Source organism: Tamandua tetradactyla, chromosome 18 (genome assembly GCF_023851605.1).
Source record: "Tamandua tetradactyla isolate mTamTet1 chromosome 18, mTamTet1.pri, whole genome shotgun sequence".
NCBI classification, from domain to species: domain Eukaryota; kingdom Metazoa; phylum Chordata; class Mammalia; order Pilosa; family Myrmecophagidae; genus Tamandua; species Tamandua tetradactyla.
The window spans coordinates 48,570,808-48,589,944 of record NC_135344.1 but is presented as its reverse complement, the minus strand read 5'-3'; the positions used below and the strand labels follow the sequence as shown (position 1 = coordinate 48,589,944).

At 38.1% G+C, this 19,137-nt stretch overlaps 1 protein-coding gene across 15 annotated transcripts in view; it reads left to right on the top strand.

Moving 5' to 3' along the window:
* Positions 1-19,137, top strand: part of DTNA (dystrobrevin alpha) — a 383,081-nt gene that overhangs the window by 168,629 nt on the left and 195,315 nt on the right. For all 15 annotated transcript variants that reach the window (XM_077135645.1, XM_077135648.1, XM_077135646.1 and 12 more), the window contains exon 2: positions 12,616-12,745. The gene's annotated coding sequence lies outside the window, so the exon portion shown is untranslated. The remainder of the gene's footprint in view (positions 1-12,615; positions 12,746-19,137) is intronic.

Sequence of the window (19,137 nt, the reverse complement as noted above, 5' to 3'; positions counted from 1 at the left end):
TGGTTCTAAATCACACACACACACACACACACACACACACACACACACACACACAAGCTACAACCTGGGCTTTCAAGATCTATCCAGATATCTTTCTCAATAAAGCTGAAAAATAAAATATTTCCTCTCTGGAATGCTTTCTGAAGGAGCACGGGCGCTATCGCCTCGTACATTAGCCGGTTACCATATTTAGTGCTGTCAGAGCTGCTGACTCATGGCTCTGGATGGCTCTGCTGCCCGGGGTGATGTTTGACAGGAGGCCAGCACCGCCGCTGCCTGCAGCTTCTGAAAGGCTGACCTGATAACAGCATCCGCATTCTTATGGTTACTTCCACCGACATACCCTAAACTCTGAAAACTTTTCAAAACCAAAACACAATGAAGCGTGGCGCTTCCAAGAGCAATTGTATTTCATTCATTAAATTTCTGAGTGTGTCAAGGAGGGCAGAGCAGCTAGGAAATAAAGATACAGAGGGAACCGTCCTTGGAAGTTGACATTTGAGCTGTAGGCCTGGAAAACTTGAGAACGGTGTGCTAAGACAAAGATGGGCATCCGAATGAAGCAAGGCTGTCATGGAATCTTTTTTTTTTTTTTTTACTTTCTTGAGCTTCTTCATTAGCTGTATTTTACAGACATATTTGAAATTCTATTTAATTTTTCAGAAATTGCAAGATTTATCTCATTCCCTATCCTAAAAAATTACTTTTCTCAAGTTATGTTTCTAAACAAAGGGACAGAAGATGTTCACTATTAATTAATAAGTACTGAGCTACTATTTAATACTTAAAACAGGGATCAAATTAGCCAGTAACTACTAGATAGCACTCTAGCTAATGAATAAGATGATCATTCTCATTACACTCATGTATACACGTAAAAACTCAGTACGTGTCTCCAGCAAACAGCAGGGACTGCTGACCCTGCCTTACATTGGAGTACACATATTTTTCTCTTTTCCTAGAAGTGGCTAAATCTAGAATGCTTGTGTGTTCTAAATCCCTGTATTAACTGAACCCCCCTGCTCCTTCTTCTGTTGCATTTTTACCCTACAGAGTCTAATCAACAGTGAAATTAAAATTGCCTTGCAGTTCATGCTGCACACATAATAGCCAGAGTTCTCTTCTGCAGAGTTTAGTGATATTATTTCACATAGATGGAAGTTTTCAATAAACACACAATGGCTGAGCTTTCAGCTAGTTGTTTTGGCATCCTCTAACCGCTAGAGGGAGATCAAGATTCCTCTCTTTCCTCTGTTGCCACTTTCTCTACCCCCAAGGACAGTGGTAATGGGGAAGATATGTGCAAAGTTTATTGGTTCATGAGGTCAAGGCAGGAGATGAAATTATATAATTGGAGGAATCTGAAAAGCCTGCCGACATATTTTGTTTGGCCTAAGCAATATTTCAAAATAAATTTGAGGCAACACTACTAAATTTGAAAATTCCTGTAAAAATCTGGATTTCCACCCAAACTTGAAAATAGGAAAATATGACCATACTGTATCTGTACTTCCACAGGGCATGGAGGGAGCTGCCCTTTTGAAACAGGGCACACACTCTGCATTTCAACTCATCACCACCATTCCTTATTAATATTCTAAGACTGATTCCAAATACTATTTGCCCCTTGTGTCATTAGTCTTGTTAAGAACTATTTCTTTGTTCTCAGATCTCTATCGAAAGTTGTAAGAAGAAAAATAGATGAAGCAAACCACTGATACTCCAAAGAAAGTGAGAGAGAGCATATGTCTTTGAGATTGTGAAGAATATTCAAAGGCGTAAAATATGCAAGCACAGGGTGCCTGGCTCTCCTTGCCGTACACCCACTTATTTCATACATTCACCTTAACTCCAGCACCTGAGTGGAGTCTCTGCCAAGTTCTCGCTTGCAAGACCACCACACATATGTATGCACACACCTTCCTCATCTCTTTATTGAGTTGAGCAACCTCTTTACCCTTTTTTCCTTAGAGTTCATTTTCTTGAATGCAGCTTTCCCCACAAAGTGGTAAAATCTGGAGGGCTGAGCTCGGGCAAGGAGTAAATATTCCGGGAAATATATTTCTCCAGCTTTTTATTCTAGGCCTGAAGCAGAAATGTTCCCCTTGTCTCCTTGTGATCTAAACTGCTAATAGTGTACCTCCCTGGTAATGCCAGCCGAGAGCACACGGTTGAATGGATCAGGGATCCGGAGATCTTGGGTCCACCTTGAATACCATCTCATTTTTCACCACTAAGTGTAACTCCGTAGAGCTGTTTCTCATGACTGACAACACAAGGATTTGCATAGTCAGCATGTGAGGGGCGAAATGTCAATCTTAGTAGTCAACCCGGCCGGGAGTGGGGGTTAACATATCTGCATGCAGCTTGTGCTCACACAGGAAATATAGAACTAAAACTTGGATTGATGTAGGATAAACTGATTCCAACAAACAGCTGATTTTCTGATTTACTCACATCATTGCTTCTTGGTCTTGAAGAAAAGCTATGGTGTAATTATTAGCTATCATAGTTACCATCTGTTGAGTATGTTGTGTCTGGTACTGTGCTGAAGGATCTCCTTTAATCCTTCGAACAACTCTGTGAAGTGGCGCCTGTTATTCCCATTTTAGAGGTGTAGAAAATGGGATTTGGAGTGGTTGAGTAACTTGTCCAATATCACTTAGAGACTAGATCTGTGAATAGGTGAGATTTACCTGTGATTCTCAAAACTCAGGGCCATCACTCAACCACCTTTCTGTATTCCCTCTCGTCTAGAGCAGTAGTTCCAAAGTGGAGTCCCCAAGATACTATCAGAAGGTCCTGGAGGTCAAAACTATTTTAATAATAATGCCAGTATATGATTTGCCTTTTTCACTGTGCTGATACTTACACTAATGCTGCAAAGCAACGAAGGGGTGAAACTGCTGGAGCCGATTGCAAATGAAGGCAGTGACACCAAATTGTACTGTTAGTCATTGCATTCTTTACTGCCATGCTCTTGCAGTAAGAAACAAAACAAAAAACATTATTAAACCTTGAACTTTTAGTGAATATCTTTTTAATACTCTGTGTGAGGAAATGGGGAGTATTCACAAAGCACTTTTGAAGCCTATGAGGGACAATGGTTGTTTCCATGTACCATTGTTTGGGTACAAGCTGGACTAGCCTCTTCTTTTATGGCACATTTGTGCTTGAAAGAACAACTGATAGACGAACTGGTTTTTCATACTTGGGGATATGGCTAACATTTCTCAAAAATGAATGATGTTGGGCACAGGTGGTTCAGTGGTAGAATGCTCACCTTTCATGCGGGAGACCTGGGTTTGAGTCCCCGACCATGCAACTCAAAGAAAAAAAAAAAAAAAGAATGAAGTGAATGTGTCATTTCAGAGGAAACAATTGATGGTATTTTCTGGCAAGGGTAAAATTCAAACTCCCAAGTAAAAATTAGAATTTTGGAAGGCTTGCCTCTGCCACAATGAACGTGACAATTTCCTAACACTGAAAAGGCTTTTCTGGTGATATTGATGGTGATATTAACAAATATGATTTTTTGATATTGGAAATGAATTATGTCAACTTTTCAAAGATCTGCATAACTCAGTAAACCAATATTTTCCAAGTGACCAATGCATGGTGCTGTAAAATCATACATGGGTCAAAATTCCCTTCAAAATGCAAGACAGACGGATGACTTTTAATATGATGGACTACACAAAGTTCATTGATATGATTTCATGCACCATTGATATGGTTGCAACTCACTTTTAAGAAGCAACCACTTGTTGAGTTGAGGTATTATATCAAGGAACAATATCAAAGCACTATGAAAATGCTCCTACCCTTTCCAACTACATATCTATGTGAGCCTCAGGTTTCTTCATTATTTCAAACAAGACAATAGTCACAATAAATTAAATGCAGAAGTACACATGGCAATCCAGCTACCCTTTATTAAATTCCATATAAAAGAAAGTTCCAAAAATATAAAACCATTCCATACTTCTCACTATCTATTTTTGGTTTTGGAAAATATTGCGGATTTTATTTTACAAATATATTATTTGTGTTAACATTTAAGGAGCTTATTATTTTTAAATGAATGTATAAGTAAATATTTTTAAAATTTCTAATGTGATAAATGCTGATAGATATAATATACATAAACAAAAAAATCTTCGGAACAAAATGTTTGAGGACTTTTCTTCAGAACAAAATGTTGGAAAACTTTTCTAACATAGGGAGTTTTAGTTTGCTAACTACCAGGATGTGATATTCCAGAAACGGAACAGCTTTTAAAAGGGGGAATTTATTAGTTGCTAGTTTACAGTTCTAAGGCTGTGAAAATGTGCAAATTAAAACAAGAGTATAAAAATGTCCAATGTAAGGCATCCAGGGAAAGGTAACTTGGTTCCAGAAGGCTGATGCTGTTCAGGGTTTCTCTGTCAGCTGGAAAGGCACATGGCGACATCTGCTAGCTTTCGCTTCAACGGCTTCCCCGGGGCTCTGTCGGTTCTGTTGACTCTTTGGGCTCTGGTGGCTCTCAAGCTTTTTCCAAAATGGTTCCCTTTCAAAGGGCTCCAGTAAGCAATCCCACCTTGAATGGGTGGAGATACATCTGCATGGACACCATCTAATCAAAAGTTACCACCCACAATTGGGTGGGTCACATTTCCATAGGAACAGTAAAAAAGATTCTACCCTGCAATATTGAAAGAGGATTAAAGGATGGCTTTTCTGGGCTGCATAATAGCTTCAAACTGGCACTTAGGGTATAGTATCTTTCTTTTTTTTAATCCCAAAGTGGCATGACAATTTACCGATACCAAACAAAGTGATATAGGGGTGCAGGGGTAGTTCAGTGGTAGCATTCTCACCTGCCACGCAGAAGACCCCGGTTCAATTCCCGGCCCGTGGGTTCCCCACCCCACCCTCCACTGCAAAAAAAAAAAAAAAAAGATTCAACAAATAGTGCTGCAATAATGGGACAGTCACACGGAATAAGAATGAAATGTGATCCCCAGCATACAGCATACAAAAAAAAATTGATATATATTTTATTTTCACTAAAAGTATGAGATGAAAGATAAGCACTCATCCCTCTGAGTCGAATGAAAATGGAAAGTCAGGCTCTCCATGATGTCAGGCAGCTATTAGGGCCTATGGCACATGCAAAGCCACCAGCCATGGTGGAAAGGCTCCACCAAGGGCGAGGCCTAAGTATTTCTTTGCAGAATTAGATGCTTTTCTCTATCTGTGGTTTCCAGAAGTATTTCATCATCTAAGGGAAGAGTCACCCATATTTTGCACGCAAATACTTGTTCTGGGGGAACAAGATAAACTTTTTAAAAAGATTTTTTTTAAGAATCTGATTTTCATGCCAGAGTCTGGCCCTAAAACTGTCAAATAATTTCTATATTTGTGTACATGTTAATTCATTAGAACAAGAAAAATGGTTGTTTTATGATGTTAGATAAGAATAGTGTGGAAAAAAAACTCATGGAATTCCATATGCATAGCACAAATTTACTTCAAGAAGTTGATATGTTGTGAGAGGTATGGTAATCTGCATGTATTTACCCCCTAACCATTCCTCTTCATCCCCATAGTTAATATTACTAATGTAACTGGTAAGGGCCCTATAAAATCTGTTTTTTAACCTTGTTTACGTTCCCTGTATCCAGTTCCGTGACTTATCTCTCTGTGTCTTTGTCTCTGTCTCTCTCTTTTCTCTGTCTCTATTTCTGTCAGTCTCCTCTTTCTGTCTCCTTTTTTGTTTGTTTTGATCTTTATATCATGGTAAAATCAGACACAGTTATACCAAATCACATTGTATCCTTAATCTCTTTGAAGTCTGCAGGAGACATCTTTAAGAAATGAATGAATGTGAGCAAAATATAGATAACCACATATTACCAGAGAGATTTCAATAGAACCTACAATAGACCTGCATGTAGCTAATTAAAAATTTGTCTTTTTAAAATTAATTAGACTAATCAACACATTTTGATTTAACTTTCAAAATTCAGTTTTATTTTCTTTTTGACCAATTTGGCAGGAATACCCAGATATCAAAGATAAAAGCCTGAGCTTGGATCAACATTTTTACCCTGGTCAGCAAAAAATGTTAATCTCTTTGCTTTGCTTGAATTAACTTCAGCATAGAGAGTTTAAAGGTTTAGTGAGTTGGTTGCTATGAGGTGGTGTTTACCTAAATTCTGTTCTAATTGCCTATTGTCTGACATATTCATAAAAGGCGATTTCCATAGAAGAAAAATGGGGATACATTAAGTTTAGTGATTGCATATGTAAGTAAATGAGACTCCCTTTTGGTTTGCAATTGCGTTTTTTAAAATAGTTACAAAATGAGAAAATCACTCTCTTTATAAATAGAGTCTGAGAAAATGACTTCTATTTTTCTTATATTTCAGGATGTTTGGTTTTTGCACCATGTTTTATAGCAAAATAAGCACTACTATAAAAATAAAAAGATGACTTTCTGCCTTACTCTGAAATATAGCAAAAATGTGTTCTATATAAATGTGTATATAATGTACATGAATAAAGTAAGCATTCAATGAGTACTGATTGATGCCCAGTATCTTTATATGTGCCATATCCTTTAATTAGCAAATTGAACAGAAATAATCTCTTATCACAGGTACCTAGATTTGTGCTGAATATGTATGGATCACTAATAATAAAACGTAAAAAGTCAGAAGAACTCAAAACAAAACCTCTCAACTTCATTAAAATCTATCTATATATATGAGTGTGTTTATACATGTATGAATATGTGTATATAATTGGGAGAAAATGTATAAAATCTTCATAGGGATTGCTTTTGAGTGGCAGAATGTGGGTGGTACTCAGTTTCTTCGTATATTATTGTATTTTCCAAACTTCCTAATGACAATTTTTAAAAAACATCTTAACAGACTGAATATTTTTCTGGCCATCTCTTGATCCATTTTTAATTAAACTTGTTTTTCTTTTTCATAAATACTAGCATACAAGCTAAATCTAAAACATTTCTTAATAAAAAAAATTGCATGGGTACTCCAGGGTGTTTTGAGGTATCTGAGCACAATGCAAGTCAATAACATCTGGGGGAAATGTCCTTTTAAAAGGCAAATGTCGTCCAAGTGAGCAGTGCCTGAATCTTACAGTAAGATGCAACAGAAAGAAACAGAGAGGGAGTCCTTCAGGAAAAATAAAAAATGTCTATACAACAAACAGAGCAAGGAAATCCTGTATGCACCTTCTTCTTTCTTAGCTTCTTTAAAGCAATTGACTGAATACCCAACTGAGCTGATGTTGGCAGGCAAGTCACCACATTTTTTCTTAAAACTTCCTGAGTATCAGCAGGCCTCTGACATTTCTGGTGTTAAAAAATTCTGCATTCTCTGCTGAATAGTGTATGCCTTTTCCTCTTGATAGCTATTTTGTCCAAATATTGTTGTTCCCTTACTTTATCTTACTTTAACCTAAGTGATGAAGCATGTTTGCTTTTAATCCCTGACTGTTGCTGAACTATCAAGAGTAAAATTGAATTGTCTACTATTATACTTGCTCAAATATCCTTTTGCTGTCTTGCCATGTGTTGTAGGGAATAAATACTAAATGGAGGAAGTAATTAGTAAAGCAGGAGGCTGAAGTGAGGCATAGCAGTGACTCTGAATTCCCCACATAGGCACTTGGATTCTTAGAAGAACTGTGAAGTCCAGCCCATGTGTCTGCAATCATCAAGCTGTGATTTGGTGGAAAGAAACTACACATATACACACACACACACACACACACACACACACACATCTGAGATTAGATTAATTTCCTGTGTATTTGGCTAAAGATGTAAAAACTTCTCAAAAATGAGATGACTGCTTTGCACAGGAGCACATGCAGCCAGTGGTCTTGACAGCACTTCCCTTTGTGCCCAGAATCCTTGGTGGTAGGTGTCCATCTACCTGCGCAACCTTGCTGTTCAGGGATGGAGCTTCACTGGATCCAAACAACTCAGTTCTCTCCTCCCATGCCACAGCCCCCTTAGATCACAGAAGCTTGAAGTAATCCATGCCCTTCATAGAAGTATGTACTGGTACCCAACACCTCGCTGGTTCTTAGGCTAAACTGCATGTCCACAAAAACAAATCCTTGGAACAAAGAGGGTGCCCAAGTGTCCCTGGGCACTGTCACCAGCTTTAAAATGTCCAGAAAGGCCCATTTTCAAGCAATCCTCATCCTGACTCAACCTAATAACCTTCTTTCTGAGGTGATTCTGAGTTCAATTCCATGATCCCAAATCCATTTATTGTGTCTTCCTAAGCCACTTTAATGGTCTTAGGCCAATAACTAATAATCTGGTGAAACTATTGGGATACATTCATACCACAGCACTACATAGTAACTGAATGAAAATATTCTGAACTTCACATTTGCTAGTTGTTCTATCATCAATCACCTACTCAAATAAGTATTTAGTGAGTATACTTATTCCTCATTAAAGATATGCTAAAGATGAAGAAGTAAACGAGATAGTTACTGTCCTCTAGTTACACATATTCTTATAGATGGATAAAAAAATTTACTGTAATTTTACATGGTAATGTGCTAAAATGGAGGAACTCAAAGGGTGATATGGAAACACAAAGGGCTGGGGTCTGGAGAGGGTCCAAGAATAGAGCAGGGAAGTTGGGGGAAGGAGGTCAAAGAACACTTTTCAATGTGGCAAACAGAATTGGATGGACCTTCAGAAGGGAAAGTGGTCTTACCTCACACAACTCCAGGAGTCTGGGTGTGGGACCTGTAAAATTACTGAATAGTAAAATTGTAGAATAGTATCAGGACTGAGGGATTTATACCATCTAAGCAACTATTGAAATTTTGGACTACAAAGTTCTTCTTTGTGGGGGCCACCCATTGAGGAATATTCAGCAACACACCTGGCCTCTACCTACTTGGTGCCAGTTATATCTACCTCCTTCTCCTCCTCCCTGCCCTCTTCCCCCCTCCCCCTGCTTCTGCTGACAACCAAAAAAAATGTCTCCAGATCTTGCCAGATAACCCCTTGCTGGGGGTGGAGGGAAGGGAAAGTCACCCATGACTGGCTATTGATCTAGGCCAACATTCTCATTTTGCTAATAAGAAATCTGAACCCCAGGTAAAAGCAAGTGAGTTGCCCAGCTAGTGAGTGACAGAGACCGAAATAAAGCCCAGGCTTCTGGTCCTAATTTAGCATCCTGTCTATACAAAGAAGAAGCTTCAGGGATCTTTCAGACCTACGTTTTCCCACCTCTTCCAGCCTCTTCATGGTTGGAGAGGATCTGGCTGCCACTAGGTTTGCAGGAGGGATAGCCTGAATCCTGAGCTCAGCTTTAGCACTGGGGTGAAACCCTAGCCAGTGATTCGTGAGTATAGCTGCATAGGGCCACTTGTAAAACCAGGACCTGTTTAAAGTTGTTGGGATATTGAACAAATAGTTATTGCTTCTGAACTGACTGTAATCATTCTTCACCGACTCTCAATAACTACTACAGTTTATTTTGACCAACAGTGTCAAGGCCCAGAAATGACCAAGCTTCACGCTTTTGAATGCAGCACAGCACCTTTTGCAAATGTCTGGTCATCATTACCTCTAATGGGTTCTCATAATGCTGAACCTGTCCTCTATGGCTACATGATGTGAAGGTCATCTCCACCCTGACTTCCAAAACCAAGTAGGGTAGAGACCATAGACTCTCAAGCATAACTAAGAGAAGGAAAAAGTTCTGGAGAGCACGGTCATCATTCTTCTTTTTAGCATTCAGGCTACTCCATTCTTGTGTAACAAGGAAAGTAGATAAAATACCTGTTTGGTTCTTCATCTTCTCAGTGTAAGAGGCCTTTGAATTCTTCAGATTATGATGGAGTTATTTTCTGTGTGATGCAAACTCATAGGCATAAGAGAGAGGAGATTGGACGAAATATTTATTTCTTAAAAAAAAAGGGACAACATTTAAAATACTTCTGTTATTTTATAGAAAGGATCCTGAACTGGGATCAGAAGGCTGGGTTTTATTTCTGTCTCTATCACTAACTGGGCAAATCATTTATACATATTCTAGATATTTATTTTTTCCTATGTGACTCAATTTTTTTTTGTATGCTGTATGGCAGGGTCACATTTCATTCTTTCTCCATGTGAGTATCCTGTTATTACAGCACCATTTGTTGAATTTTTATTTGTTTGTTTTTGGGGAAGTGCATGGGCTGGGAATCGAACCCAGGTCTCCCCATGGCAGGCAAGAATTCTACCACTGAACTACCTTTGCACCCTCATGTGACTCAATTTTACTTTCAAGTCACATGTTAGTCAACCTAGAATTTAAATGAGCTGACCTGGAAATTTTGAATAAGAATTTAAAGAGAGAAAAGTGTCCTTTTCTGTTCCCACCCACTGTCCATGTGAGAATTTTGCTTTGCAATTGGCCAGTGGGCTGCAGCAAGAACTGAGGGTAGGATCGATGCCTTCCATCCAGTGGCATCAGGGAGGCTGCCCTTTCGGACTCAGGAGTAGAAAGAAGTGTGGCTATTCAGTTCTGCTCCTGTAGCCATGGGGGACAGAAAACAAGAGAGAGATAGGGGTGATGCTGCCTACAGGCTGGATGACTGCTTTTCATAAAGGCAAAATCTAAGCAGGCTTACGGACATCATTCGAGGTGCAACGTTTATTGGAGCCACAGATCCCTGAGCAACCAGGGTCACCTCATTGAGTATGTTAGCACATCTTCTCTATCTGTGCATTGTCTGGTCTCCTTCCTAGTCATTGCAGCCTGTGGGTGACTCAGGGACCTGGGTGTCAAACAAGCGCGCAAAGCACCCTCCCCAAGATTGCCAGGGAGGGGAGCAAACATAGCAGAAGATCCTAGAAGGTCCCCAGGCCAAGATCAAGGGATTTCTTGAGTAACTCTTTATTGTCAGATATAGCTGGGTGTAAATTGAGATATGTATGTTTATTTATAATAATTTTATTATGTATAGTAGCTTTTTATAAAAGTACATAAAGTTGTGTAAGATTGTCATCTTTGTCCTGATGTTGTGGCTTGGACAGCTGTACTCATGAGTGGGAAATAATACTTTTAATATATAACTTATTCCTAAATGCATAGGTCTAATCTACCTCCCTGTCCCCCCCCCCGAAGAAAATCGTACCATATACATTAAAATAAAACAAAAATGTATGAAAATTCCCACTGTTGTGTACATTTAATTCAAAGAATGCCAAATAAATGTACATGCCAGGATTCTAAGTGTGGGGAAAAACTGTTGGTCCTAATCTGGTAGAACAAGGGTTAATTGTGTAGTGAAAATTTTGTTTTCTTCTGTTAAATAAATCCCATGCAATAATTAACATGTCTGAGAACTTGGGTTTTGAGGAAATGGAGTTACCATATAATTTTCTCTGTGTACCCAAAATCATAGGATACCTAAAACCAACTATGAAAGCTAAAAAATATTTTTTGGGGGGTAAGGGGTGCATGGTCCAAGAAACTTAATTGTTTTAGAAAACCTGATTGGGTGAAGAAAGCACTGGGATGGACTGGGGAAACCCATCAAGGATGCCGCGCTTAGGCTCCTTCTCTTCCCTTTCCATCCCCACTGCTCTTGGTGCCTTCTCCTCTTAAATCTGCTGGAGTCTCCCAAGCTTCAGATTTCTTTTGCTTCAGGCCATAGAGCCCTAAGTATGGTAACATCCATTATACAAGTACAAGTACAAGAATACAAGTACATTCCTGAGTACTTGTAGGAAAGGCAAAGAGGAAAAAGGGGGAAAAGGAAGGGAAGAGTGTTGGAGAGACTAGCTGATAAGTAATGGCAGGTAGAGTAGCTAGGTCACTCCAGGGCAGGAGTTGTAGGGAATCTCAAGCATTGGGGCATACAGCCTAGAGTTTCTCCTTTCAGTTCTCATCCATGAGTGTTCTCATTGGCAAAACTATTAGGCAGAAACTTATGAGATTGTTTTGTTTTGTTAAGAAACCTCAGCAGCCAATTTTGTGAACTCTTTACTATTTATGTTATTCTACATAACGTAAGTTATGTGGATCAATAAAAATTGGCAGGTTATTTCTGCTGCAGTCTGGCCAGACAGGATGTCTACTTACTGCTACTCAGAGCTTTAAAAATTAGAAATGTTGTTTTGAGGATTCTGATCTCAACTGCATTTTCTTTGGCTTTAGTAGGAATTATGGTAATATAATAGTCCAGAAAATTGCCTCGTTGGAAACACAGAAGAATCCATGTTTTCTGATTTCTGGATTTTTAATTGACTTGAGCTGTGTCAAGAGCTCATGATACCAGGCCATTCTGTCCCTAACCAGTTGTTTTATCTTAGGTAGTCAGTTGATTCCTTTGGGCCTCAACATCCTCATCTGTAAATGGCTCATAGAGGAAATGTCTATGATTCTAAATATTTGTTCTGGTAAATGAAAACCAAGGTTCTTGGTTGAATATTAAAAGTCACTTATTAATAAGTGTGAAAAGATTTGTAAAAAATACTGTATGATCCCCATTTCCCAAGTCTGGCTCCCTGCTTCTGTAATAAACATGTAAATGTGAATTGCTTAGCTAAATAAAAGTTGTTTTTTGTCATTACAGATAAATAGGATTTACCAGACCCTGGATGAAATGCTTGGGAAATCTTTAAATGCCATAATCAGCTGCCATTTCAAAGAACAGAAAATAGGTGGTTTTGGAAAGTTCATGCTGCTCCTTCATTGAATTTTAGGTGAGTGTGTTTGAGAAAAATAATTTAAAATGGACATTAAACTCTTTCCCTTAAAATGCTTCTCTCCTTGGTATGAAAAGAAAATGGGGTTAAATATTATTGATGCCTTTCAATTTTATACTTTTTGTGAGGTGCTAGATGGTAAAAGACTTAGCTTCTGTCCCTTTGATTTATTTGTTCCTTTCAGAAACCATCTCAACTATGAGGGGTGAGTTATAGAGATAGCCCTCACATCTCTTCCTGGGTTCTGTTAAGCAGATGTCATAATACTTAGTTCTAGTCTAAAGATCATCTGATTTTAAAAATAGGTAACACATGCTTAATATAAGAGTAATAAGCTACAATGAGATAAAACCATGTTTTAATAGCATCAACTAAAGGAAAATTTTATGGTGGTTATGGTTGTTTAGTTATTAAGAGATCTGTGGGTGAGATAAGGATAATATTTCAGAAACTGACTCTTAGGAGTTTTGAAATATGGTGCTAAAAATAAAAATAGGACATGGTTTAGGTCAGGTAGGCTAAAATGTTAACCTGCTGTGTATATGTATGCACACACAAACACACTCTCTCTGACACACACACGCACATTTAAGCTTTTTATATCATCATGTTAATTAACCTTCCATGCTACAAAAGACATGAGCCTGCAAATTGCTTTAATATTAGTCAGAAGCATGGCATTGTTATTTCTCAGCAGAACAGAGAGGAATGGAGATGAGTAGTACCATACTGAGGAAACTGGGCGGCTTTCCACCTTCTCCTGAGGCCACCTTTCAAAATGTGATTTTATTATCTACTTTGGAATATGCTGATTTCCAGAATGTCAGAATACACCTGTGTTCACAGTCTGGAATGTCACAATGCAGCTGACCAAGCATTAGCTGCTATCTAAATCTAACCCAAAGGCAGTGGTGCCTCCTTTACACTTTTGATTAGCTCCTAATAGTGGATACCACTCTCATAATCTTAAGTGTGTGTAAATTTGATTTACTGATGTCAGACATAGAGCTGAAATGGTGATTTCATTTATCGGCAAGATGTTTTTGTGATGCAGTTCTGGGAGCTAAACTAGGGCCCTTCAACAATATCAGTAAACCACTTTGCCTAGTGTAAAGTCACTCTGGAAGAGAAAGTGAGAAACTTATGTTATTCACCTTCAGTTTTCCGATTATGCTGGTCTCGTTCCTGCTTTTTTCCCCACGCCCCACGCCCCACACCCCACTCCACCTTGTTGCCAGTGACTTCTAGGGTGCTGCCGCTTCTCCTCCACGACCTCGAACCCAAGGACATCACTGCTTCCCTTTGCCCCTGAGACTTGCTGGTGACGGTGTCTTTGGTTTCCTGCTGCTCCTAATTTCCAGGCTTGATAATTTATCTCCCGTCTCGCTTCTCCAGTCTTTCGTCTAGATTAGATTGCTTTCTCTTTTCCTACTTGGATCCTGACTGATCCATCAGTGGTTTATTTATTTTTTTACCAAAATTATCAGAAGACAAATGAACAGGGATTGCTTGCTTCTCCCAGAGGAAAAAAAAATGATTCCCAAAAAATAAATTTAAAGTTGGGGGGGGTTTGCATCGAAAAAAATTGTAACTTAATGTATTTAAAACCATATTCTAAGCTACTCAATATCATAGCATTAATTTATTGTTACTAACAAAATCTTCATCAGTTTTCCCATTTTGTATATCAACTTACTGGGAAAAAAAATAAACTCTCAATACTGTTCCAAATGCAAATAAGAATGATATTTTTTTAACATTCTTTTCTCATAAACTTTTGTATGTGTAGTGTAGAAACTTCCTTTTGGAGGCTTCCGTCTCATTTCCTGCAGTTACATTTAAATCTAGAGCTTCCAGTTTATCTAGTATGGCTCCTTTCACCCACAATCGAGGGATTTTACATCTCCGTTTTAGTAATGGTTGTTTGTTCTTTGAAGATGCCTTATGATCTAAACGTTTTGCATTTCTTTTAATAAGGACAGAGTAGATTGGAAAGCAAAATGGTCAGGATGCCAGGGTCTGCTTTCTTAACAGGTAAACAATTTGCCACTGTCCAAACAATCCCACTCTCTTCAAAAGGACTTCCTTGGTATTAAAGTTGCTCTTCGCTGAATCATCTTGCACCTCACTTGATTATTTTAAACATAAGTACCCTGCTATTTTTATTTCCTTCTCACTTGTTTTGTAGATAGTTTCCTTGTCAATCTTTTCTTCTGAGGTTGGAAAGCCCATCTGTCTGTTTCAGGGTCCTGTGGTTACCCTCAAATGGACAACATGACCAGCAATGTTCATCCATGTTCATCCATTCGACCAATTCTGATGTAGAACCTGCAATGCCTACTTTAGAATCCCTTCAGAGAACGTGCATATGCATCATGAGCAGGATTACGGGGATCCCTTGGTAATCCTGAAGTCGGGAGACTCAGGCATGAGTTGTTTAGGGTGTGATTTAAGATGCAGTGAATGACTGTTGTTCCCAAAACAAGCCTTCTTTAGTTTGGTCCAGCACAGAAAACTATTCATTAACACTTCTCCCCAGTTTATAGAAATCAGGCTTTATGAAGTCATGTTAGAAGAAAAAAGATCCCCTTGGAAAAGAAATGCATGCATTAATAATATATACTACATCACACATAAGTCTGAGGAATTAGCATAGAACAGACTCCTGAAGCAGTCGGCTTCTCAGATTAATACACATAAGGAGGAGATGACTGACATAAACTCACTGACTCCCTGATGTTGCCTAGTAAGTCAAGGGAAACACGTGTGCTAAGAGAGCACTCAGGCTGAACGATATTACTGTAATATTAGGGGACAGGTATAGGAGGAGCCAAAGTGTTAATGAGCAACACTGTGATGGGAGATTTTAAATCACTGGTGCCCACTTAGCTCCAGAATATGCTTCAACCAAGATGTAGTTGAGAGAACTTCTGCTGAACCTCAGCATGGGGTGTTGGGAAAATCAAATGTGTTTAAAGGCAGAAATCATTTGTTATCCATTCTAAGTCTCTGGAAACTAGCACAGTGCTTGGTACACTATAGATTCTTAATAAATGATGGGTAAATCGGGGCAAAACAAGAAGCAATGCTGGCTAGTGCTTACTGGGTTCTAATTTAATACCAAACACTTTTCTATATTCACTTATACTTCATTTAATGCTCAAACAACCCTTGATGTAGGTACTTTTGTCATCTCTTTTCTTAAAGATGAGGAGACAGGGACCCAAAGAAGGTAAGTAACTGGCCTGAAGATAAGTAAGTGGGGAAAGGGGATTAAGGAATTCAAACCCAGGCTTTTTGGCTTCAACCTGAGCATTTCAATTTTATGCTACCATTTTCAAGTAATATAACCACCAAGTAATTTTAAAACATAGAATCTACATGTTTATTGTTGAAAAATTACATCATTCCAGAACAAATCTGTAGCAGAGGTTATTGCCCAAATCTTGAACAGCTTTACTTGGAACACAACTTCCCACTTTTTAGTTGTTCCTGCTTCCTTTTTTTTTTTTATATTCAGATTTACATTCAGATCTCATTGTTTCCATTCTTTGATGGTTTGTTTTGAAATTAGTATCTTAAAAATCCTATGGCTTTTTTTTTTTTTACATCATTTGCTTAACTTAAGAATGTCATCTCAAGCCGCAAATTACTTAGCCTTGCTGAATCTCAGTTTCCCTATCTGAAAATACATGTCTACTTCCTTGTGAAGACTAGGTATCATGAAACAAGCAAGCGTAGTTCCTTGTATATATTAGGTGCCTAACAAACAGTAGCCAAGATGATAGTTCAAACTTTGGTCTAAAATCACAGCCAATGTTGGCAGCTCCATCAATGGCAGAACCCATCTGTGTTCTATATTCCTTAGCAAGTCTTAGTAAAGGCATCACTGTGCTCTTGGTCTCATGGCCTACCTTTGGTCCTCATCAATGGACCTTTGCTAACAAATGAATGAATTTGTTATTCATTCTCCTTCCTCTGAGCCATGTTCTTCATGCTGGTTCTTCTGCCTAGACTTCTACCTACCAATACTCTTCCAAATCCTCCTCTCCCACATGCACCAATTCACTCTTCAGTGCTTTGCAGTATCCTAGTCGTCTTTCAATATCCATCACAGCTATTGCTATTATAATTTTAGCGCAGTCATTGATGAAATCCTCCTGGTTCAATGGTTATCAGTCCTGTATAAGAATTCTTCTAATTCTTTGGGCCATTTCAAGGAGATCAGATAACAGAAAGAAAAGCAAATGATATTCTGTCACTCACAGCATCATGTTGTAATTTCTCATGTTATATGTCTGTCTTTCCTCTGAGTTGTGTTTTCATTAAGGACAGGTGCCAGTCTTTTTTCATCTTTGAATATTCTCTGTGAAGCTCAGATCAGTCTTTCCTTTTTGGTTTTGAATGATGTTTGGAGGATCATATTCTGAGATCTGCTTTAATGCTTTCAGTGAGCTGCAGATTATAGCATTTTCTCAAGTTATTATAAGCCAAAGGAGAGGTCCATTAGGGAAAAGAGGGTCTTACATAGAGCCCCCCCCCCCCCCAGTTCGAGTAGTAAGGTGAATACTGTATGAACAATATCTTATTTACACAATAAGACAGCCCTCAAATTAGCCGTTATTTTCCCCATTATTCAGGTAAGAAAACTTGGGTTCAAAGAGTTTAAGTAACTTACCAGTGTCACACTTCTGGTAAGAGGCAGAACTGAAATATTAAGTCATGTCTTTCCTTTGCAGCAAACTGCCACTCTTAAAGAATTTTCCAGTTTAATCCTATAAGAAGAATGTACATTAGAGTGTACTAGAAATATCCCATTTAAACTATTTCCTGGGCTGTGAGCTATTTATAAGTCCACAAATCCTTTTCTCATTGGCAAGTAAGTTTATGTTTAGGATGATGCTAAAATTAGCACAATTATAGCTCAATAAGAGCCTGTGAGATAGAGTGTTTTGCAATTTGGAGACATATTTATAGAAACCCCTCATTTATTGAGCATAAGTCTGGAAATGTGATATCTACAGATGTAGAATGATAGAATTTTAGGGCTAACTATCATTTAGATTCACTATTGGAGCTGTGGTCTTAAAAAAGCAGGGGTTTCTGGCCCTCTTCCTGGTTTCTCCTTAACAATATTTATGAAAATATTTATCACTAATTATGAAAGGTTTTTTTAGATTGAAAAAATAAAAATTTCCCTAGATGTGATGCTATAACACTTCTTAAAAGAGCATACAAATGTGTTCTGAATTTTTTGAAATCACACCACCTAGTTACAATGCATAAAAATAATAATTGATAGGAATAAACCTCAAATTTTCAAGAAGAGATCTGATTTTATTTTAATTGCAAAAGTCAGTATCCATAGAGAAGAGTTCCTTCTTTTTGTAAAAATTCCTCATGATGCTCAGGCAGCATTTGTATCCATAATAATTCATTCATTCATTCTTTAACCATACGTTTCACATCTCTTACCTGGTGCTGTGCTAGACACTTGAAAACTTGAGATAAATAAGTTTTAATTATTCCAAATAATATGCAAATTAGATTTGCCACAGATTATGCCTCTGGATCATGGAATTTAAGCAACAGGAATTATATTTTACATCGTCTAACCCAGATCTCCTAATTTTACATTTGAGGAAATCAAAGCCCAGAAATGTTGTTCCACCCCCAGTAATTAGCAGAAAGTCACGTTCAGATCTAAGTCTCCTCCCCACCTCAGCTCCTCTCCACAATAAACCAGCCAATATTCCTATATTCTCTTTTTTATTTCTTCCCAGTTAAAGCTTCCAGATCTAAGGAGAGGAGTCTGAGAAAATAACGTTGAAATTAGTTTTATTCCTAATCCATAGAAGTGGACCCACTGCTCACCCATGGTTACTGAACATTAACCTAATCTAAGGCACTTTTCTCAAGGCCAGATCTATGGGCAAGCAGAACAGAAGCATCTTCCTGGCCCATATCTCACTTGCTATCTTATGTGCATCTGTACATATCCCTCAGCACATGTGACCTAAAGTGACCATTAAAAGGTACTTTAATGAAAACCAAAACAGTCCAAACTATATAAGACATAATGTTGCATAAAAAATAGCAGCCAAAGCTATTGTCAAATATTCACTATTTTAAAAATTTTAAATAGTGCATTTCACAAGTACCTTATAAATTATGACAAAATGTTACGAGTATGATTTTGATCTACTCCCATTATACGAATAATTTGTTTTCTACCTATTGATGGTTTCCTAAACATTCAACAAATGAAAAGAAATATTTAAAAAAACTTAAGGGGCATGTCTATACTGTTGTCCATGTCTACCTTTGAGTTAGATAAAAATAGAACAGTTTATAAAAAATAAGAATTCTGTTCACATTTCCAGGTTATA